General features: G+C 38.4%; 1 long non-coding RNA gene across 1 annotated transcript in view; it reads right to left on the reverse strand.

The window, feature by feature from the left end:
* The window catches only part of LOC130917038 (uncharacterized), a 98,040-nt gene extending 74,742 nt beyond the window's left edge, over positions 1-23,298 (reverse strand). Inside the window, exon 1 of the long non-coding RNA XR_009063408.1 lies at positions 22,993-23,298. This is a non-coding gene — a long non-coding RNA (uncharacterized LOC130917038). The remainder of the gene's footprint in view (positions 1-22,992) is intronic.
* Positions 23,299-25,295: the final 1,997 nt, after the last annotated feature.

Consider the following 25,295-nt stretch of genomic DNA (forward strand, 5'->3'; position numbering starts at 1 on the left):
TTCAGAAAATGGCCTGTACCTTAGCCACCCTAACCACGAAATGTTTAGGGATTCCTACCAAAACAGGTTGTAGCCATTAATTATCTCAACTGAGTTTGGCTAAATTCCACAACTTTGAATGTCATAAATGCAGCAGCGGTGAACCATCTTGTCAGCTCACCTCTCCTTAGATGATTGCTGATAGCAAAGTGGGCAGGTACTTACAAAAGTCATGATATGATGTCAAACCATCACTGATTTGAAATCCATTGAGGAGCAGTTTGACTTTCAAAAGTGATTGTTATTAAATCACAAACAGCATGGATGACAAACTTAACCCAGGTCTCCTGTGTAAACACATCGGATTACACATTCAATTACAGATGATCAATTCACGTTACTGACGTCACTGCTTTTACGCTTCTTTTCACTATTCTGCTGGCTTAAAGTCTTTGGGTTAAATTGTAAAATGTACTAACAAGAAAGAAAATGTAGATTTTTGCTCATGCGTACATCTCACATGCCTACTTTTAACATAAACATTTTCTGTGGTCTTGGCCTGTAGCCAGTGATGAGGGAGAAATCCCCCATTCCCACAAAACAGACTAAATAAATCTGCCTTTTCCAGATCCAATATATGTGATGGTGTTCTATCATACTTTGAATTTTTTCTTTTAATGACTGGAATCCGCACAAATTAGTATGTGCAGTGTAGCTTCTATAAATTTGGGGTGAAAATTAATGATTAATGAAAATTATGTTTGTAATATCTTCAAATTGTGAAAACAGCAACAACATGATCAGTTGAGCATTTCCACTTAAATAAAGAAAGAGGGTGCATGGCTCAACAATAAAGTAGTCGTTCCCCAACTCAGAGGTTGTTGCTTCTATTCCTCACCTTGGTGACCTTGTTTAAGTATCCTTGAGCAAGAAACTGAACCCCACATTGCTCCTGATGTGCGTCATTATTCAGTAAATAGGGACTTAGTGTCAAAGTGCACTGAGTACCTTGAAGGTCGACAAGCGTTATACAAGTTTAAGCCCATTTACCAAGAATGAAAGAAAGTGCTAGGTTTGTTGGGTATTGGAACTGGTCTTGCTGGAACAGAAACCAGCATTGGCCGATGCTGGATTTCTTGGCAGGGACCTCTTTATACTACCACAACGACGTCGCAAATTAATACACAAACACAACGTAACAATGCTTGGCATTAAGAGAGAGGCATTTTTGACTAATTAAGGAATATCACATTATTACTAAAGCAACAAATGGCTTTCTTCAAATACAGTACATTATCTATCCAAGTCCAAACTCCTACAATACACTACTGAAGTTCAAAATTAAAATTTCCTTTCCCACATAACATAACAAAGGCATAAAACTTTAAATATTTTATTTTATACTCACCAGACCGTAGATTATTTATAGACCAATCTTTTGCCACATAATTTTGTTGACTAGTCACTAGTCAGGGCTAGCTACGTATTTGATGCTGCTCTTACAGTGTCAAACAAGCCCTTTTTCAGCTTTAAAACAAGCCAGCCAGCACCATCCTCGCAACGTCCATTTTTCTTGAAAATGTCGCCAAAATATTGAAGTTTTAATGAGGTCCGAAGTCCTCCCTGTATTCTTTGGCGTGCACGTTTAGCTCAATCAATCAGACGACAGAAACACTGTGACGTCACTCGAGTTTTACAGGATATAAATCAAATTAATGTTATAAACATTTATATAATGTATAATCATTTAATCACAACAAATCTGGCATTTGAAGAAGGGTACGTGTACTTTTTTAAAAATCCATTTTAAGATAAAATCCATTGAAAAACGGCTTTACCATATTTTCACAGAACTTGACGCTTAAGTGTCAATCACAAAAAAAGATGACATATACAGTACTTTCTTGAACTACATTACAAAATGTAAGCTACATATCACCTCATCCAGTAAATCTTGTATTACATACATTAGATGAGTGTAGCCTACTGTATGTTATATAATATCTATGGATGCACAGTATATCTCTTCATTTGATACCAATAAAAATAAAGCATTTTAGATTTTACCCAGTGGGTAGGGGAGAACTGGGATGGTTGCACCATGGGTTGGTTATTACACTTGCTATAACTCGGCCATCGGATGGCCATGTGACAGAATATCAGCATTCAAATGATCATTATTGTGCCCAGAAAAAAATCTATTGTACTTTTTTTTTTTTTTTTTTTAAATCTAAAGTCACACAACACTTTGAGGTAAAGGTCAATTATTTTTTTTGTGTCAATTTTAAAGTTTTAAGGTCTTCTCTCTTCTTTTCGCGGACTTTTGAATAATAGGTTTCTAGTTATGAAAGTATGATGACTAAAAAGTATTGTGCATTTTCACAAATAGTATCCCCAACCACAACAGTTCAAAGGATTCATAGGCTATTGCGAAAGGTGTACAAAGTTACAACCAACCCCGCAGGGTGCGACATCAATATACAACTACTGTATTGTTAATGCTCATAACAGCTGTTTTTGAGGAAACAGTTATGTTAAAACATAATATATCTACTATTATTAATTGTTTTTTTGACAAATCCATTTTGGAAAGTCAAATACCACAAAATTCGACCAAAACACCACAATGTTTAAAATAATGTCTACAATACAATGTTAGGCCAAAGGACAGTATTAGTTTCTGTTTTTTTGAGGAGGCATGAATTTGTTGACAAAATGCCCTCTTAGCCGTTTAGGTTAAATCATAGACTACAAGATACTTGACAGGTCACATTAGGTATTCTCTGTGCCCCGCCGGCCGGTAGGGGGCTGTCTGTGTCAGCTTTATTTATTAGTGGGAATTGTTGGTGGGAATGACTCTCACACATGCATCGAAACACAAAGCCGGAATTACATTCAAAAAGTACGAGATCTGGACCGCATACTAACAATAACGATTGTCTCAGGAGTGATTTGTTCGAGGATTCAAGGTAATTATTATATTTTTCTTACAATGCATGCATTTTTAAACATCGTGAAAAAATCAGTTGGAGCCGCCACGGCAGCGGCGTCATTCTTCAAAAAATTTACGTAAAATAACTACCAACTGCCCGGATTTTGCTTTTAACCAAGAATCGAGACTGTTTTACGTCTATATCTATAAAGAATTCAGTGATTTAAGCATTTATCACTAGAGTTTTGAACAGAAAAAGCCATTGTGGCAGCCCCCTTATCATGACAAAGCTAATTGACTGGCATCATTCTTCGACAGATTTAAGTAAAGTAAATTCAAACTGCCCGTTTTTTTTGCTTTTAACCCTTTACCACCTAAGCCTGTTTTGGCCGAATTTGCATGCCTTTGATGTTGCCTTAATATTATATACATGGAAGCGGCTAATTTTCGTAACTGAATAGCCTCATTGTTTGCAATATTTACACAAAATAAATGCTACCTTTTTTTCTGCTTTTAACCACGAATCGAGACTGCTTTACGTCCATATCTATAGGGAATTCAGGGAATTTTAGCATCTATTCACAAGAATGCTCAACAGAAAAAGCTCTTTGTTTTGCTACGGCGACCATGTTGGATTTTGTATCTCGAAATTTTATTTTAAACATTTCTGCGTCCATATTAAAAAACAATCGGCTTCTATGTATTTTATTTTATGTAACATTTCAGTCTCATATTTTTCAGTGAAACACCATGGTCCTAAACCGACGACAACAAGCAGATCTTCGTCTACTTTGACCCCGTGCACTATTGGAAGAACATCTACAGCAGCTTCCACAACAACGGCTGTATGGTGCTGCCCAGGTGTCCTGGGGCTGAAGTAAGTGCGCAACATTATTCACTTTATAAAAAGGATGAATCAAAATGCTTATCTTTCTAAAACAAACATGTTTTGTAGGAGCCTGAGAGGATGAGGATGGCCCGTTTCTCGAGCCTGAAGGCGCTGGCCAGCTGGCTACAAGTTGACCCAGAAGGTGCTGGTGAACTGTTCGATCAAGAAGCAGAGCATCAGGCTCATCATGGCGGTCGTCAACCCCTACACGGTCGCCGGGCTGAGGCTCCTCGCCATGACCACTGTCAAGGAGGAACACAGGGACACGGCTGACGTTCTGGAGATGTTCCAGAGGATGATCTCGCTGATGAACGTGCGCGGGCCGGGGCAGGACGTGCACTGGAATGATAACTACTGATGTGTGCGGCCAAGAGCAGGAGGTGATGAGGGCGGGGAAGGAGGTGTTGAGGACCAGGCAGACTGTTTCGATGAGCAGTCGGAGGCCAACATCCAGTTCCTCCAGGAGATTATAAATATATATACTATAAATACTTGTTCTCCTCACTGTACATACTTTTTTTTTTATTTTGCATATTGGAGATTGTATATACTATTGGTCCATTCTATGCGTAAGTAGGTGTGCACTCTATAGGGCAGCTTTGAATTTCATAACACTTTGTGTAATGACAATAAAGGCATTCTATTCTATTCTAAATTGAATTGAATCGACAGCAAGCTTGTTCAGTTTTATTTCTTTTATTATATAAAATGTTCCTGATTTGGGCCAAAAAGGACAAGAAAAAGAAAAGACGGAGAGACCGGTAGGCTGCCGGCGTTCACTGCCTCGGCTCTTCACATAACGTGTAATGTCCTGCCCGCCTCCTGCAAGGATATCATCCTCCCCAAGATCCCACGGGTCAAGTATGTCTGCATGGGGAAGGCCAACTCTGACCCAACGGAGCAGTCATTTGGCAAGCGCTGCCAAATGTGCGGCACCGATTACTGGACCAGCATAAAGAACTTCATGATCAGCAATAGGCTGTCCCAGCGCCTGCACTTGCTTAAGCTCGTCGGATTCTACCCCGTGGACGTGCAAGCTGACCTGGACCATGCCAAGGCAGAGAAGAAAAAGGATGACGAGGTGATCTTGATGTTTCTGGCGGCCTCAGACCCGACCTTGCAGGGATACAGGTGCCAGGAGGGGCACAGGCTGGTCAACACCATTTTGCCACACATCAGCAGGTCCCTCTTCAACTGTTTTAGTGCGAACTTCTCCAAGGATGTAACTTCCGAAGTGAGGACGTTCAAGGCCGTAGAGTGGCAGACCGGCAGACCGGCAGAAAGGAGATTTGTACCTGTACAAGTCAAAGAAGCTTCATTTATAATGCACAGTAAAGGGAAATGCTCCACAATTTCATTGTACACAATAAAGGGCGATTCAATTGTAGTCTATTCTATTGTATAATAAGTTGTGATTGTACTGTATATACAATTTATTAATAATCTATTTATATATTATTTATAATTGATTCTGCATGTTTTCCTCAAGTATCAAGTTTCTGATGTGAAAACTGAGTGATTTATTATCTGTTGAAAACTTGCAGTAAATTAAAATAATAATGATAATAAGTTGCTATTTTGGGCAAAAACTTATATGATATGTTTGATATCGCTATTGATCCTGAAAATATAGGTGATTATCTCTGCATTTGGTGATTTTTGTGCATCTAGTGTAAAATCTGAGCATTTTATAGCCATTTTAAGTTTTGTTCTACTTACATAAAAAAAAGAATTAATCAGGATTTTATAAGGGAACAACTTTGAATTTTTTGATGCCGCTGCTCATGGAGACTCATACAGTATATGGCTAAGGTAGGTGCCTGTTTTGGTTTTAGGTCAGTAGCAGCTTTGGTTTTGAAAATATTGTTTTTGAAAACGGATCGGCCCCATTTCCTGTGTCCTGTCAAGTATTATGAAGTCTATGGTCAAATCTTATTCACAAAAGACGCCACTCTTTCTGCAATGCCGCCTCTGCTCAAATTATACCTTCAGTAATAGCTTCCTCCAGCACAATTACTCGGCTTGCAATCTCACATGCAATTTCTTTCGAACAGACATAACACTAAAAAACAACAAAGCTGATGTGAATTCGGTTACAGTGTACTCGTGAAAAAAGTGTAAATTATCTTTGATTGCAGGACATTGCATGAATTATTGGTCGGACTGGTGTGCAGGAGGAGTGGGTACTATGCTAATTGTAGCCCAACTGACAAAGCTCTCAAGCTTGAACCCCTTAATCATGCAGGCCCTAACTTGTGAGAATGATTTGAGTTACGAGTGAATTTCAGACTGCTTTCTCTTCCACGGCGCAAAAGTCAGTTGCTCTGTGCATTACATATTTTTGGTATGTTTACCTTAATTTAAACAGAGGTGGGTAGAGTAGCCAAAGGCTTTACTAACGTAAGAGTAGTGCAACTTCAAAAAAATATTACTCAAGTAAAATGTAAAGTAAATGTACTCATCCAGAAAATTTAAAGTAAAAATGTATTCAGTGAAAAGAATACTCAACTATTGAGCATAAGCGGATTTTAAGGGGGTGGGGGGGCAGGCCCCCCCGATGGCCGAAAAGTGTCATTGCATGTAATTGACTTTCCTATATATTAGGGCCTATATAATGTGCTGTAATTATTTTTTTTTATTAATCGCGTTAAAATATTTGATGTAATTGACCCACATGCCCCGCTCAAACAGATTAACATGACAGCACAATGTCATTTCCACTTTTTACTTGTGTTTTGTCGCCCTCTGCTGGCGCTTGGTTGCGACGGATTTTATGGGTTTCAGCACCCATGAGCATTGTGTAATTATTGACATCAAAGATGGCGAGCTACTAGTTTATTTTTTGATTGAAATTTTTACAAATTTTATTAAAACGAAAACATTAAGAGGGGTTTTGATATAAAATTTCTGTAACTTGTACTAATATTTATCTTTTAAGAACTACAAGTCTTTCTATCCATGGATCGCTTTAATTAACAGAATGTTAATGTTAATGCCATCTTGTTGATTTATTGTTATAATAAACAAATACAGTACTTATGTACAGTATGTTGAATGTATATATATATCCGTCTTGTGTCTTATCTTTCCATTCCAACAATAATTTACAGAAAAATATGGCATATTTTATAGATGGTTTGAATTGCGATTAATTACGATTAATTAATTTTTAAGCTGTGATTAACTCGATTAAAAATTTTAATCGTTTGACAGCCCTTCTATATATGTAAAATTTGTAAAGCAATAAAACTGCTAAATGAATAAAAATGAATGAAATGAACAAAAAATATATATTTTTATAATGGGTCAAAATTATTTTTCGAACAGATCATGTGACTAGCACCTTAGACAGTCATTTGCTTTGCATATAATTAAAAAAAAAAAAAATTCGGGGAGGGCTTTTATTTTTCAAATGATTTTTTTCTTTGATTGAAAATATTTTTTTTTTTTGATTGAAGCAACTTTTTTTGGGATTGAATAATTTAGACACAAACTTCCTACCTATAATATGACCCAAACACAAAAAGGTTTGCTTGAACCAAAGAAAACTTTGTTGCCAGGTCATTCAGGAGCATAGGGGCCACTGAATGACCCTTAATTTATTTTACTTTAATTCACATATTTCTTTTTTATTATTAATCAACTTATTTAAATCATTGCCTGATTATATTAAACATTTCAAATATACAGTATATTTTTTCCTTTTTTGTACAACGCCCCCCCCCCCCCCCTCCCCGAAAAAAATCCCACACTAACGACGCCATGCTTTTTTTTTAGCACACTGCCATCCTTTTTAGCGTTACGTCACAGAAGGGAGCGCTTGATTTGTGGCTTAACTCCCTCTTCTTCTCCCACACACAAAGATTGGACTGGCAAAACAGAAGTGGAAACGAACGCACACATCCCAATTCACCGGCACCATGCTAAAATAATTATACTGTATATTATCGGGCCTATTAATAATGTTATTGTATTTAATGGGATGACGTCATAATTCCGATTATCGGACCGATAAATAGCAGACCAATAATTATCGTGTACCTATAGTTCAGACCATAAGGATACTCAGATTCCCATTCTCTATATAAGCAGCTGAAAAGGACAGGTAAAAAAAGCAACAACAACAACAACAACAAAAAAACGGTAATTTAAAAATGACGTCATCATTTCTTTTACTTCAGATTCAGATTCATGACCTCATGACATGACCTCATGCTGCTGTTGAATCTTTGTTGTACATATGTCCAAAACTGTGTCAATGTTTACACTTGGTACTGAAGGGTATTTATTTTATGGGTTTTGCACTTTACCAACTTAGCTGCATGAGCTGTATGAATGCTCCAAACAAAGTTTCGTTGTGCTTTTTGTAACAATCACAATAAATATTCTGAATATGAATCAAACCCCATCTGTCTTAGCAGAGAATGGTTTGACCCCGCTCTGGCGCACTCAAGGCTACACTATGTACGTAGTAGTCTATTGAGCTGCGGTATGCCAAGACATGCTGCTCACGTTGAGCCAAGGAGAGAGGAGGTGATGGGAGATCAGGGATATATGTTAGCCTGTGGGGAGCAGGTGCACGAGGCTGAACAGACTCAGGTCCGGCGGATGGATTTATCTTGGGTTTACAACCTGTATTTTACGTATTATTAGGGTTGCCACATTTCAGAAATAGAAATAAGGGACGCCCCCCTCGCGCCCAAAGCCTTATGGGCGAAAAAAAGGGGTATCCCCAAAACTCCTAAAATACATAGAAGTGTATCCATTTTTAGATGAGAAAACTGTATTGTGCACTATGTGGGCATGGCAGTTTCCTTGCAGGAGGTTGTTTTGTTTTTTTCTGCAGGTTAGTGAAAACAAAGTTGTGAATATCGTAATTAACATTTGTGTTGTCGGCACTGAATCCGGTCACGTGATCCATTGACAAGCCAAATTTCTTAAGGGAATGTTCCAGGAGAGCTACAATTCCAGCAGCTGACTCGTCTGCATTATCTATGAAGTCCAGCATTTTGTTGGTGAGCCCAGACTCTGGACTGAAGTACTAGACAAAATAATCAGGATCATTATCAGGCTTCTGGAGAGGTTGCTGATGACATAATCATTTGATTCAGGTGTGTTAGGGGAGAGAGACGTGGAAAACACGACAGGAAAAATGGCACCGAGGTCCGGATTTAGTGAACCCTGATATAGAACAAAGACAAAGGTGTAATAAGAGATCCAGAAGAGGTTAGGAGTGGATATAATATACAAGTACATGTTGGCTCTGTGTACTGAAATGTAAATAAAGTAAAGTAAAAACAAATATAAACCTGAATTGCATGACACATTTATCATCCACACTAAGGGAAACACATACTGTATGTCTCCAATTACCCTCTCATGTATGTTTTTAGAATGCGTATGTCATGCCTTGAGCTGAGTTATGCTAAGTTTGTGTCCTAGTGTGTCTGGTCATTGTGATTGCCCATTGGTTTCACCTGTCGTGTCACCCACCTGTGCCTCATTGTCTCGTAACCCCATGTCAGCATCTAACTCCCCATGTTTCCCTGCATTTGTGTCCACCTCGTGACAATGGTAGGAAACCTACGTACCTGGAGAAAACCCCGACAGGCACAGGGGGAACATGCAAACTCCATAGGACAGCCGAAGACTACTCAAACCTATGGCCTCTGAACTGTGAGATAGTAATGGTAACCCAGCCAACAACTATATAACCATAGTAACAAGTGTTACATGGTTTGAAAAATACCTCAAAATGTGTTCTTGTCTCCACAAACCAGATTGACAGGCTGGTTCTAGCCCACGGGCCATACATTTGAAGCCACTAAATGGCAGGGGAAAAGTGTAACGGATGGCCATTGAACTGGAAACGGAAATTTTAGTACCATAGGAAAGTGCAAAATGGGATTTGGCCGTTTCAACGTTGTATTCTACAGAAAGTAACTGATGCAAGAGAGTAGAAACGTCATTGCAACTTTCTTGGTGGGCAATATAGAGTTAATTGAAAAGTACAGATGCCGTTTCAGTCCTGGTGAAGGGTCAGGCCTCCATGAAGGCCAGGCCAGTCCCTCTGCACGGCCCAGACTAAGACCAGACTCACAGGGGATTCCATCTGAATTCAATTTCACCTCTGGCCCCTATGGCTGCTGCTTGAGCCGTGGCCAAACAAAGAGCCAAGCTTCACATTGAACGTGAGAACCCCCTCATCTCCTGACCTCAATTACCATATGAATAGATAAAAAATGGAACTGGAAGCAAAGGGTGAAAGACAGATATGAGTGAGTCAGGCCTAAATTGGTTATTTTTCAAATAAATCATTACCTTTCATGTCCTCCTTCATTACAGTCTGTCTCCTGATGTTGGTACAGATTTACAGCAAATAAAACATAAATATCACAGCCTACTACGATCATTGCTCATTTACAGTAGCCCTATATTTAACTTAGTTAACTACTAAAGATGCACCGATACCGAGACCAGTATCGGCGGGCGGGCGATCCAGCACTAAAATGGTGGTATCGGTATCGGCGAGTACCAGCAAATAGGGCGCCGATACCATTTACCAGTCCAGGATTATAACACTTGACCGCAGCCCCCTTTCTCCTGACGCTCACTACACTATGTTGTGTGATGACACGTGATCACTTTGCATGGCAAGCAGCTATCGCTATTGACCTGCTCCAGACCAATTAGAGCGGGCCAATAGCCTCTCTTAACCAATGCCGGGGCGGCTTTTTCATATGGAGGAACAACAAACTGAAACTAGGAGAGGAAAATGTCTGGAAATATTTCAGAATCTCTGTCGAGTACAATGGCTGCATGCAAGATTTGGGGCCTGAAAAACAGACGAAAAAATGGAAGCAGCATGACAGATGATCGGGAAAAAAATCCCCAAAATGACTGTTCTCTGTAACCTGTCCCTTGCCTTTGTGAAAGCGTAGGATTCCTGCTTTTTATGTCTCATGCAATACCTGAGTATAAGGTCCTAAGTCGCAAATAAATTAAGGAGACGACTATACTGCACTAAAAAATAAAGTAATGGAACATGTTTTTAAAAAGCTGGAGAAGGCAGGGGCCATAAGCAGCCAAGTCTCCCAACTTCCCCTGCTTAGCTTGAGAGCGCACTGGAAAGCATAGTACTTCATGCGAATGAATTCAAAAGATTACACACCGGCCAAGCTATTGCTGCTGAACTAGAGCATCCCGGAGTCAAAGGTACTTTACTTTTCTTTGTCTTTTACTGAAAGAAATGCTGCAGTAATTTGACACCTCTTTCAAAAGTGCTGTGGAAGTCAGCAAAGTAACCTGAACTAAGTGGCTAAATTATGTGTGTTTGAGGGTGGGGTCTGAGAGAGAGTCTCACTTATGAGCTGTTTGCATTTGTGCATTGCTATAGATGGAGTTATGTTGCTGCTGGTGCACAAAGAGGGAGGCCAATAGAGAGACAGGATGATGTGGTCAATTATTATTATAATTTCATGAAAGTTGCACTGTTTGGCCTTTGAGAGCCAAAAGTCAGGGTTTAAAAAAGTTTATTCAGTTCATTCATTGTATTTTTACTTTCTTACTGTTGGGTTAGGGTTTTAATTTCACGAATTTAGCATTATTTTCGTCTTTGAGAGCCAAAGCTTTATTTAACTATTGTCACCCATACCAGGTATGGAATAAAACGTTTTACTGGATTCACTTTGTATTAGTCTTTTTCCTGTTTCACAATGGTAAGCACCAGCCTGACAAAGCCATATACCAGTATATATGGCGGAAAACACTCAGGTGACTTGAAGTTCCGCTCTGAGATCCCCGATTTGGCCAAATTTCAAAATTGTCCTATATGCATGTGTGATACATCCTTGGAAAGCTTAAAATCTTAATATTCTGGGGGGAGGAAATTTTTGAACAGGAGGGCATTTAAAAAAATAATAATAAAAATAATTGGGAAAACCCTAACTGGAGGTGAGAGCACACGAGAGCATTTTTTTTTTTAAACAATTGCCACGATTTTAACAAGATATTATCGCGTACTTACCTCTTTTCGATCCAAAAACTCCATGTAGCATGTATCACTGATTGTCAGGACACGGCTGTGAATGTCCACAGCTGGATTTTTTGGGGATTTTATGGGTGAAACATGTTAATATAACAAGGGTCACGATGCAGAAATCGTAGACATCAAGGAGTGGTCGAAATTTTAATTTTCATTAAATCGTAGACATCAAGGAGTGGTCGAAATTTTCATTTTCATATATTTACCCTTTTAACCGTTTTTTTTTTTTTTTTTTTTTCCAATTTTTCTTTGTTTGGATCGATAATTTATCATCTAAAATATTGGGGAAAATGTGACAATAACGAAAAAAATATAATTAAGCGATCGTTATGAGGAAGATATCTCTGACTTTTTTACAGACGCCATTTTTTTCATTGTGACGTAATTCGTTTAAAAGTTTAAAATATGCGAGTGAAAAAAATTTTAAAGTTTTTTTTTTTTTTTTAACTAAATGTTAGACATCAATTAATGATTCTAAGTTAAAAATGGCAGAAATTTCGAATAATAAATACCATTAATCTGCTATGGCAGCATATAGACATATTGTTCTATCAGACACAACAGTTCTTTTGGCCTAAAATATAGCAGTTTATTTAAAAGAGGGGTGCAAGAGCAGAAACTGCTTTTTCAGCCTTGTCTGTGTTATCCGCCATATATATATATATATATATATATATATACATACATATATATACAGTTGAGGTCAAAAGTTTACATACACTTGTGAAGAACATAATGTCATGGCTCTCTTGAGTTTCCAGTTATTTCTACAACTCTGATTTTTCTCCGATAGAGTGATTGGAACAGATACTTCTTTGTCACAAAAAACATTCATGAAGTTTGGTTCTTTTATGACTTTATTATGGGTTAACAGAAAAAGTGATCAAATCTGCTGGGTCAAAAATATACATACATGGATATGAAAAAGCGAATCATTGACTTGAACAAGTCAGGAAAGTCACTTGGAGCCATTTCAAAGCAGCTGCAGGTCCCAAGAGCAACAGTGCAAACAATTGTTTGTAAGTATAAAGTGCATGGCACTGTTTTGTCACTGCCACGACCAGGATGAAAATGCAAGCTATCACCTGCTGCTGAGAGAAAATTGGTCAGGAGGGTGAAGATTCAACCGAGAATCACCAAAAAGCCGATCTGCCAAGAATTAGAAGCTGCTGGAACACAGGTGTCAGTGTCCACAGTCAAGCGTGTTTTGCATCTCCATGGACTGAGAGGCTGCCGTGCAAGAAAGGAAGCCCTTGCTCCAAAAGCGGAAACTTAAGGCTCGACTGAAGTTTGCTGCTTATCACATGGACAAAGATAAGACCTTCTGGAGGAAAGTTCTGTGGTCAGACGAAACAAAAATCGAGCTGTTTGGCCACAATGCCCAGCAATATGTTTGGAGGAGAAAAGGTGAGGCCTTTAACCCCAAGTACACCATGCCTACCGTCAAGCACGGTGGTGGTAGTATTATGCTGTGGGGGCTGTTTTGCTGCCAATGGAACTGGTGCTTTACAGAGAGTAAATGGGATAATGAAGAAGGAGGATTACCTTCAAATTCTTCAAGATAACCTAACGTCATCAGCCCAAAGATTGGGTCTTGGGCGCAGTCGGGTGTTCCAACAAGACAATGACCCCAAACACACATCAAAAGTGGTAATGGAATGGCTAAATCAGGCTAGAATTAAGGTTTTCAAATGGCCTTCCCAAAGTCCTGACCTAAACCCCATTGAGAACTTGTGGACAATGCTGAAGAAACAAGTCCATGTCAGAAAGCCATCAAATTTGACTGAACTGCGCCAATTCTGTCAAGAGGAGTGGTCAAAGATTCAACCAGAAGCTTGCCAGAAGCTTGTGGATGGCTACCGAAAGCGCCTAATTGAAGTGAAAATGGCCAAGGGACATGTTACCAAATATTAGCGCTGCTGTATGTATATTTTTGACCGAGCAGATTTGATCACTTTTTTCTGTTCACCCATAATAAAGTCATAAAAGAACCAAACTTTATGAATATTTTTTGTGATAAGAAGTATCTGTTCCAATCACTCTATCAGAGAAAAATCAGAGTTGTAGAAATAACTGGAAACTCAAGAGAGCCATGACATTATGTTCTTCACAAGTGTATGTAATCTTTTGACTAAACCTGTACATATATATATTAGGGCTGTCAAACGATTAACATTTTTAATCGAGTTAATCACAGCTTAAAAATTAATCGTAATTAATCGCAATTCAAACCATCTATAAAATATGCCATATTTTTCTGTAAATTATTGTTGGAATGGAAAGATAAGACACAAGATGGATATATGCATTCAACATACTGTACATAAGTATTGTATTTGTTTATTATAACAATAAATCAACAAGATGGCATTAATATTAACATTCTGTTAACGCGATCCATTGATAGAAAGACTTGTAGTTCTTAAAAGATAGATGTTAATACAAGTTATAGAAATTTTATATTAAAACCCCTCTTAATGTTTTCATTTGAATAAAATTTGTAAAATTTTCAATCAAAAAATAAACTAGTAGCTCGCCATTGTTGATGTCAATAATTACACACGTTCATGGTGCTTAAACCCATAAAATCAGTCGCACCAAAGCGCCAGCAGAGGGAGACAAAAAACACAAGTAACAAGTGGACATGACACTATGCTGTCATTTTGACCTGTTTGAGGGAGGCATGGGCGTTAATTTCGTCAAATATTTTAACGTGATTAATTAAAAGAATTAATTACCGCCCGTTAAAGCGATAATTTTGACAGCCCTAATATATGTATGTATGTATGTGTGTGTGTGTATATATATATATATATATATATATATATATATATATATATATATATATACACACTGCACAGCCAGGTATCGGTATCGGGGCCAAAAAAAATGGTATCAGTGCAATACCATTAACTACAAATGTGCTCACAGCTCTTAAACTCCATACTTTAACTACTGTATAACAGTTTTGTTTTATACAGACATATTTCCTAGCTAATCCAACTATTCTTGGTCTTATGTTTAGTTTGTCTTATCTGTTGAATGCAGCATACATTATATGACTGTAATCATTCAGTCATAATGACAAAAAAGTATAATAATATTTTTTAAATCTTTCTCTACACACTATTTCGGTATTGCTTGTTGCAATGGTGATGTTCAACAGTACACAAAATGAATCCAGCAATGCACACACTGGAATAAAGTAACAGAGGACAAGTAAAGGACAAAAGTTGAGTGTAAAGTGTGACTAAGAGCACAGTGTAACCAAGAGCAGGTTTTGGGTGGGGTATGGAGTTGCCGGGGTTCATGATTGTCCTCAGTAAAATGAGACACACATAGTCAAGCAGAAGAGAAGGCCAGCCGCACCTGCAGTCGGATCCAACCACACCTGGCACTGCTTTAACAAAGACACAATGAAAAATAGAGTGTATAAGCTGACTGTCTTCGAGCAACATAGCAAGGTCTGTTTTCCAATTCAAAGTGGGCATGATCATGATAAAAAAAATTTAATCAACTTTGAGGGAGAAATGCTTGAGTTCACTCGTAAATCATTGGACACAGTTTATTACAAAAGCTTAGTGTGCATGAATAAATTTGCAGCAGATTATATACATTAATTTAGAAATGCTCTCACATTGGCTGTGAGGCAGGCAGCACGACTAGATGATGGAATTCTCCATGCAGTCAATATGTTTGTCTGTTGTTGTGGATCAAAGTAGAGGTTCAGTGATTAAACATACAGTTTTTACGATGATACAAAATACTCACGAAAGCCCCTTACCTGTTAACGTTGTTTCCAATTTTGCTTTTGTATTTTAAGAAAATACAGTGGAAAACATATCCAAGCAGTACCACCACAATCTCAGGAAGTGTCATGATCAAGCATCAAGGAAACCCATACTGAACATACGGCCTGCCTGACTGCCTGAGTTCTTTGCTGATGTCACACAAGAGAACTTGCGACAGTAAACTTACTTATAGCTACTGATATTTATCATGGACTCTGACCTGTGCACCAGCATCCAACTTCAGATCAACGCTTCCTCTAGACCGCTCAGATGCCTTTGACTCTGTCGAGTGCCATCTCCAAAACACCCACATTATCTTATGTAAGAGAATAATCCAGAGCAGTCATTAAAATAAACCACAGAGCTAGAGGTGAGAGAGGTACATCACTATGTAAATCAGTTTGATTATTATAATACACGATTATATCTCTGTACATTGCAACGAAAATCCTCTTCAGCTTAACCTCCTAGAGCTCCCTTTAAATCTCCAAATCTAAAACCTTGACTCCCAGAGTCAGTGGTGCTGTTTCTCACATCTCAATCACTTTTGCCTCCATGGAGGAAAAAAAAAAATCACTTGAACCTTTGTGTGGCTCCTCTAGAAGAAATACAAAGACAGCTTCTCCATCATCCAGCAAACCATAAGCTTCCCTTTATGTTCTCCAGCTCATTAAACTCTGTAACTCTGCAGAGAGCAGACAAGAGGGGAAAAAAAGTGATTGGCTTCTGCCGGAGGAATAAAAGCCCCTTGAGGTCGCTATCTTGAATGTGTGCCATGTTGAACAGGCTGGAACTGGGGATCCAAGACAACAGAGAGGGAAATAAAAGTCTATAGACAGCGCTCCGGGCTAGCAGACCCACTGTGGATAATGTACCATGGTTGTAGTTTAATTGTAATGAGAAGATAGAGTCATAATGATGACCCGTCACGACCACAGAGGGTGGCAGACTGAGGCAAAAGGACAAAATCTGAAAGGGAGGTCAGAGGGAAATCATTGCACAAGACTTGATATCTCCATTCAAATGTTTCACTGGGAACCCAGTCGCATTCAATGCAAGCCAATTATTTCAATACGACCATAATGTTGGGAAAGGAAAGACCACAGAAAGGGGAAATTTGAAAAAGAGGGGGGCTGACATTCAGGCTGGCAGGCCGAGGGAGGTAACAAGTTCATGGGCCTTTCAAAAAACATGGCCGCCTGCTGCGTGATGGCTGATGGAGCCTTGGATTGGCCCTCACTCGTGGGACCCAGGGAAGAATGCATGGGAAACACTTTTAACAGAAAGAGAGGAGTAAACCTGTTGTTTGAATAAATGTTCTCTTTGTGGTTCTGATTTACCCAGCTCCAACACAGACATGTACAATAAAAAAAAATTTAAAAAGCATTTGACAGGTCCAAAAATAATTTCCTTTCATTTAGAAGAAATAACTGTGATTTCACACAAATCTCTACAATGATGCTAGTAATGGATTTTTATTTTTATGCAGAAGAAAATGAGATATCACAAAAATAACACCTAACAAAGTGAGACTTTTAAAACATTCACCGCTCAAGATTCAAAACCCAGTCATACCACAACCACCACCACCACAATTAAACTCTAAATGCTCATAGAACCATGATATCATAGTTCCTATAAATGGATAATATGGTTTACGCTTTTCCAGTTTGGCCAACTAAGGAAATTGTGTATTTCCAGTAAGACATTAAGTGCCCTATATTGTTTATTTTCCTGAGTAAAAGTGCATAGAAATGAGCTGAACCACATAAGATTCTTGCAAATTCGCCCTCGCAACTGTCATGAATGCTTAGACCGAGATGTTGTAAAGACATTATTGGGGAATGAATACTGGTTTTAAGTATAAATATGTACATATTATAAATGTTTTGATGCGATCACAAAATTAGGAAAAAACTATGTTCTTAAACGTTTCATTTGTGCTAATAAGCCATAGCATTTCCCTCATAGATGACAATTTGGTGGTACTTGATTACCAAAATAGGATTATATTTATGTTCTGAGGACATTTCAGATTCTAAAACTCTGAAATTGTAATACTCTTTGTAAGAAGAAAATCTTGTCATTAATGGGCCACGACAAAAGCCTGATCTTAATTATATGTACTTCAGAGGTAACCAAAACACATATGCCAATCGACTAGTGGATCACAATGATACAGTAGTGTCAGTATATCGCATTATGGCTCGGAAAAACAAGTTCAAAATGAATTACAACTGCCCGCCTTGCTTTCTAGACCACAATAAAAGGAAGAGTAGCAATTCAGTTAGTGTCTTCACCAAGAAGCGAGTGAGACCTTGAGCCCTCCCTCCAGCCATCTAAAAAAGCATGGTAGTCTGTCCCTTCTTCCTTGCAGTTGGATTTATCATTTGATTGGCATAGCGGAAAACCCGTCGAACCGATGTCAATGCCTTTGAATGAAATATTGTACTTTGCACTTGATCATGAATCATATCTTTTTTTTGCATGAGATGCAACAAATGTGGCACATCCAACCTTGTCTCCCGGTGCAAGACACCAGCAATTTGCTAGAAATGCTTGTTTACCGTTCGGAGCATTTTTGGACTTTTCATAACTCTATGATACTAACTACAAAGAACATACCTCTCAAGTTGTACGGTTTCAGAGTAAATTGTACAAGTGAGCACTGATTTATAAATGTGTACGCCGTACGTTCAAAATCTGTACGTTTTTCGTGCACTATGCTTTTTTGCTCCGTTGGGATTTTGGCACCTTTTCGGCAACGAGACAATGTGCGTAACTATGCGTTACTACGTTGGTTGAATGACGCGAGAAAAGTCAGAAACACGGAGAGAGAAGAGTGTTTGTTGTGGCGCTGTAGCAAACACGATGCTAGGCTAGATGGCTCGAATATTTCCTCACTTTAGCAGACAGCCTACAATCTACGTCTAAATATCACATGTATATCGAACTACATGCGAAATGACAGACTCGGCGGCGTTAGTAAACAGCCGCCATCTTAAGGCAGTAGACTTCTCAGAAAGGCTCTGTTGTAGTGAACCTTCCTAGCGAACCTAAGTAACTTTTTATCTAAAATACTCCCAAATCGGCAAAATCTTGACTTGACTCTATCTTTAAATGATGAAACGTCGAAAGTAGACAGAAGTGACCTAATGCAAAAACGGGAGCAATTTTAACAACTTTAACAGTTGATTCACAACATCAAATGACTTCCAAACATAGCAAAGGTTACTATGTTTTTTTGTTGTTGTTGTTTTTTTTTTTTTTTTATGAAAAAAAAAAAACATGAACGGTAACACTCGTTACATTTCCAAGTAACTAATTACTCTTACATTCAGGTAACTGAGTTACTAACTGAATTAATTTTTGGGAGAAGTAATTTGTAACTGTAATTAATTACTTTTTAAAAGTAAGATTAACAACACTGGTCATAAAAATGAAGTCTGCAGAATGAAAAGTGACGAAAGTGGAGATTTTATTCTGCAAATTTGTTGCCAAAAACAATTTGCCTGCAACTATTGCTGATCACTTCTCAGAATAAACAAAAGAAATGTTCCCTGATTCAGAGATTGCATCGGTGAGTTAATTTTATCAACTGACCTTTTTAATTCATAATTGGACACACTAACGAACTACCTTCAAGTCAAACTGAATTGCGAGCTGAAGTGCCACGAAGTGCAGTCATCAAGACATGATAGAAATTACCAAAAGTGCTACATACAATTATAACAAAAGTCACTGTTAAATTTAAGTAATCATGATGTAGCTGAAGATATTGATTGTTCTTTGATTGCACCAGGTTATATGTTACAATATTACCAAGAAATTCATATTATTTTAAAAATTGAGTGTTATTTTTGTTTCATATTGCACGCTATATACAACGTTGTAAGATTAGTCACCAATTTCTAAGGGCATACGTCACTATTTGTAAGATTGCCAATGGCCTCCGGTTGACAGGTATGAAGAAGGTGCTGAGACAGAGGAATACAAAGTGAAAATCTCACTTGTCCAAATAGCAATTATTCTCTTTGTTGGGGGGCTGACTTTTTTTAAGCAACAGCTTCATTCCAAATGAGTTTCCATTCATCAGAAGTTGTCGATCTTGTGTGCCACAGAGGTTCAGTGTGCCAATACACAGTATATTTTTGTGAATATGAATAAAACTGTATATTGTATCCGTTTTCAATATACGGTAATATAACGAGAACAGTAATTTAGTCAATGTACATGTTTGTTGTATTTCTCATTATTGTAATAGTCTTCCTAGACTTCCACATGTGCAACTAACGGTACTTACAGGAAAATTTAATTCATTAGCTTCGTTATTCCCAAACAGGGTATTGTGGCACTATTATTGTTGGTACAGGAATTGCCAAAAAATTAGCAAGTAGAGAACTAGGAATTGCCAAAAAATTAACAGGTACAGAACTAAGAGCAATAGGAATTGACCCGGAAATGCCAAAAAATCAAGATCAGGAAATGACATAAAGTCAAAGGAAGTGATGCCTAATCGGCAGGAAGTGACATAAGAATACCTTAATTTAATATTATTCCACATCATTCTACGCGCTTGCAGTAAAATTTCTCCAGGAATTGCATATTTAGGGGCCGTTTACATGGTAACGCTCCAAGAATACCACAAATTTCATGTTTACATTTACATGGTTCCGTCTTGGTTCCGTCTCCAATCGAACGATGTCTCAATTCCACGTGAAAATACCCTAGAGGGCAATGCAGTGTTACAGGGCGACAGTCAATGATGCACTTCCTTGACAACCATCTCCTCAGCCCGGAAGACAACATGCCCGCCCACTCCAAGCAATGGCGTTTTATTTATTTATTTTCTTCCTCTTTTCTCCCCTCCCACTACATTTTATTTTGCAGTTTTATTCACAGTTTTTCTGTATATTTAATTTTTCTCTAATTTTTCTTGTCCATTCGCCGTTCTTTACAAGTTTAAAAGATTGTATAACATTGCTTGTCAATTAAAAAAGTGACGTGTGCAAGTGCTGACATCATCGGCGCGAGAACGTTGTATTCATTGAATATGTATATCACATGACATTTTGGAGGGAAAATGACAAGCAGTACTGAATTTGGACATAGTGTCATTTTGTCAGTGTTGTCCCATGAAAAGATATACTTAAATATCAGCAGAAATGCGACGGGTGTCCTCACTTTTGTGATACACTGTAGACTTGACTACCAGTTACGGGACACGGGGCTCGGGGCAGATCCGTAGGGGGCCTAATTTCAAAAATTTTAAATTTTGTGATACACTGTAGACTTGACTATCAGTTGACGGGGCTCGGGGCGGATCCGTAGGGGGCCTAATTTCAAAAACTTAGAATTCAAATATTTTGAAAACCAAAGCCGCTAACGACCTAAAACCAAAAGAGGCACCTCCCTTAGGCATATATGAGTCTCCATGAGCAGCGACATCAAAAAATTCAAAGTGGTTCCCTAATAAAATCTCGATTAATTATTTTTTATACAAATATAACAAAATTTAAAATGGCTATAAAATTCTCAAATTTTACACTAGATGCACAAAAATCACCAAATGCAGAGATAATCACCTATGTTTTCAGGATCAATAGCAATATTTAACATATCATATACATTTTTGCCCAAAATAGCAACTTTTTTTTTTTTTTTTTTTTAATTTAGTGCAAGTTTTCAACAGCTAATAAATAACTCAATTTTCAAACCAGAAACTTAATACTTCAGGAAAGCATGCAGAATCATCTTAATTTTACTCAACAAAAGCAAAATTTGCTTTTTTTAAAAAAAAAAGTATGGAATCACAACTTATTTAGGTTGACTTCCGCTATTGTATGGGGATATAACATCCAACATGGCGGCCATCACAAAACAAAGAGGTTTTTAAGTTGAAAATTCTTGTAAATAAATGCTTAAATCGCAGAAATTCCATAGATATAAACGTAAAACAGTCTAGAGACCTGGTTAAAAGCAAAAAACAAGCAGTTATCGTTCATTTTATGTAAATACTGCAAGCAAAAGTTACGGTTTTGTGTAATCCAACATTGCAGCCGTCACAAAACAAAGAGCTTTTTAAGTTGAAAATTCTTCTGAATAATTGCTTAAATCGCGGAATTTACATAGATATGAACGTAAAACAATCTAGATTCGTGGTTAAAAGCAAAAAAAAAAGGGCAGTTCATTCCTTTCACGTAAATATTTCAATCCAAAGTTACACTAATTTTATCCATTGATTTTTTTCACAATGTTTCAAAGTGCTTTTTAATACAGCAATTACCTTGAATCTTCGACTAAATCACTCTTGAGACACTCCTGCCTGCTTGTATGCAGTATGTGTGAGTTTACACAGTGAAAGTCAACTCAACGTTCTGCCTGGGTCGGCCCCCTACGGGAAGGCGTGGCGCAATGTCTGTAGGAGCTGTATTGTCAACTGATGGTGAAGTCTAAGCCAAGGTGTCATCATTGTTTGACCATGTCAAAGACAAAGCCTCCTACATAGTGCTCTAACTTGATCCACCCTTAACTGTTTGTTTCCCTTTAGGTGGATTGGCCCACTTTGAAATCCAAGAAATAATAAACCTGCCAACAATGAGCCCCCAGGAGGCCTATGCTGTCATCTAGTTGTCAGTGGCAAGGAATGCTGGGAAACCTATTGGCGCAAAACTTTGAAGGGACTCTCTGACAGAAGACAAATAAAGTTCTGTAGAAGTGTCAGTTTTGTCAACATAGAGACCTCAATGTACCATTGTGTTAATGTGACCCCCAGCTAATCTCTGGTAAGTCAACAGAGGCATTAAAAAAAAAAGCCACAATGACCACAGAAAATTATATTAATGGATTTAGAAGACTCAGAGTTACAACTGAGGTATTATCAACTCGAACTGCAATACTAATATAACACATTTAATAATACAAATACTTTATGGGAAAATCTTGCTCTATTATCACTTGTACAGCTTCAAGTAACATATCTGTATTACAACCATACAACAACACAAATAATACAGCCCCTGCAATATTTTCGAAAAATAGCACAAACAACCACACCAAAATCCTAGCAGAAAAGGCAAAATGTTTGCCTGCATTTTAACCTGTGTTGTAATCCTCCATGTGATCACCCACTGCACATCCGACTTTCCTCCTTAACACATACACGTGGTTCAAATTTGTTGAGTTTGGTCTCCCTGACCATGTATAAGCAGGAAAATACATCATGCTGTGGACTGGGAGAACACAAAGTGGAGTCTGTTCTATTCTATCTGTTGCATAATATTTGTACTTCAAGTAGTTTAACAGTAAGAGTTGGTAATGGATATGAGTGATTGTTGGTGATTTTCTGGTTACTGACCTGGACAACAGAGCAGACAGCATCAGTCTTGCTTCACCTCTTGGATTTCAAACTCCACGTTCTTACTGACAGCCTCTTGAAGTTGTTCGAATGTGAAAGACGTTTGCAAAAAGATGGAGTGTGAGAGAAGAAAGAGCATGCTAAAGATAAGTTATCTCTTATCCATCTCCTATCCTTCTCCTCCTTGCTTTACTTTTTTATTGCTGTGTTTTCCTTAAGGTAAATTGCGCATCCTGACACTCAGCAATAGCACACGGCTCTCAACACACTACCGGGGAAAATTAAAATAACAGTAAGAGAGCGAGGGAGGGAAGCGTGGTGGAGAGTGAGGGAAAGGAGAGAGAGTGAAGGGCAACAAAAGTACACGCAGCCTCCCTTCAAATTTAGAGGCTGGATTTCTACGCAACCTCCACTGGGCATGCTCACAACTGAAAGGCACACTGTCTGGTGAACATTCACTTCCTTTCTTGCCTTCCTTCCTTGCATGATCATAGTTCGGTCTTCACCTTCTCTCTTTCATTTCTGCCACATAACACCTACGAAATACTCAGACCGTGCAGTCCCTTTAATCATGAAACAAAATATGCCTGGATTCTCCGTGAATGTCAAACCAATCGTCTGTCATTTGATACGAATATTCTTTATGTGAAAATGATCCATGGTGCAAAAGAAAACGGGGGTGAGGATCAGTGATGTTTATGCAAATGCCGTCCGTTAATATCAGTGCATTTCACGCTCCCAGGTGTTTACACATATTGTTAACAGCAAATCACAGTAGTGTCATGTATGAAAAACATCAGTGAAAAATGAGGACAGCGTTTCTTATGTATCTGAACCTGCGTACCATCTTTAAAGAGACATGATTCACTGAAATCACAAAAAAAGAGGTAATATCTGCCAGTACCAAAGCTTCCCGGAGTCCCTCTGTTGAAACAACAATGTAATCTTGTCGACATCCTGAGAGGAGCCTAATCCATCCAGAATGTCTAAAGGGTGGCGATAAAGGCCAGGTGGAGGAGGTCCAGACGGCTGCAGAATTGACCCAATGAGGTCAGAGGTTATGGGAAGCAAATAGGTCAACATGAAGATGACAAGTCAATGCCATTGAAAGGCCAGGAACGCTTGTGTCCAGCATGAGGCTGAGGCAGATGATGGAGTAAAGTGGAATGGGGGAGCAAGAGCTAAAAATGGAAAGGAGGTGAGAATTAGTCAATTTTGAAGGAGCCACATTTCAAATTGTGTTTAACTCAAGCAACAATTAAAATTGTGTAGCAGACGGATATTCAATAGCACCCAATGCAAATGTAGTATTAAACTTAGATCATTTTATCAACCATAATTTTTATGGAAGTATCCCTGGTATTGCTATCCAGTGAATCAGACAGAAAGTCAGATCAAATTTGTTAGACCTTTGGGGAGTTAATTTGACTTCCAAAATATAGTGATCAGTTGTGGTCACAACAGTTTATGTAGGCAAACATGGAAGGACTCAATGCTCCACATAGTTCTTTAGTGTTCCCAAAGGCTGTTTTTGCATCACATCACAAGGAAGAAATATTTGGGGGTAGTTTCAGAAAAATGTGCATCAATGGTTGGAGCCAGCTCATCCTTGTGCAATACTGACTCATTAGTCCTCTCTCCCTGGGTCTCCAAGGACCTGTGACCCCAACCATTGTCCGGCACTGACCGATCTTGACGAGAGTCCCAGTGCTCAACAAAAGCCAGTCATTAACTCCAGATTGGTTGGCCCATGGTCACGACTTGCCTGTCTGGGTTTAAATTAAGTGGGTCAGATAAACACAACACAACGAATGTCAACTTTAACCCCCCTGCGCGATGTCAATCCACCCCAGTTACCATCTGATGAGGGCAGGGAGTGTCAAGCTTCTTTCAGCCAATGATATCCATCCACCTGCTCCTGTAGATAGGGTATGGTAGATATGACATACTGCAACAAGGCTCCAGGTTGCCCATACACTGTATATATAGGGGCATGTTACCCCTAGAATTTGACGCTATGCTAGTAAAATTCTCATAACCTCGTGCCTTTGTGACCATTAAAATTGCAAACATGTTTTATCATCATAATGCTTCAAAATTTTTGTTGCTGTCAAATGTCTGTTCAACACTTAAGCTGTGTTGTTGAATTGAAATGAGTGCAAAAATGTACTTTGTGTCCGCCTAAATGTTGTACTACCGCACCTAAAATTTGAGGTTAGGGCTTGCTGTGCTTCTCGTTCGTCTGGAGCACTGTGCAATACACCGGCACAAAAGCGAAGGTACAATATTTTTGTTTTCTCATA

The sequence above is a fragment of the Corythoichthys intestinalis genome, chromosome 6 (assembly GCF_030265065.1).
Source record: "Corythoichthys intestinalis isolate RoL2023-P3 chromosome 6, ASM3026506v1, whole genome shotgun sequence".
In the NCBI taxonomy this organism is placed as follows: domain Eukaryota; kingdom Metazoa; phylum Chordata; class Actinopteri; order Syngnathiformes; family Syngnathidae; genus Corythoichthys; species Corythoichthys intestinalis.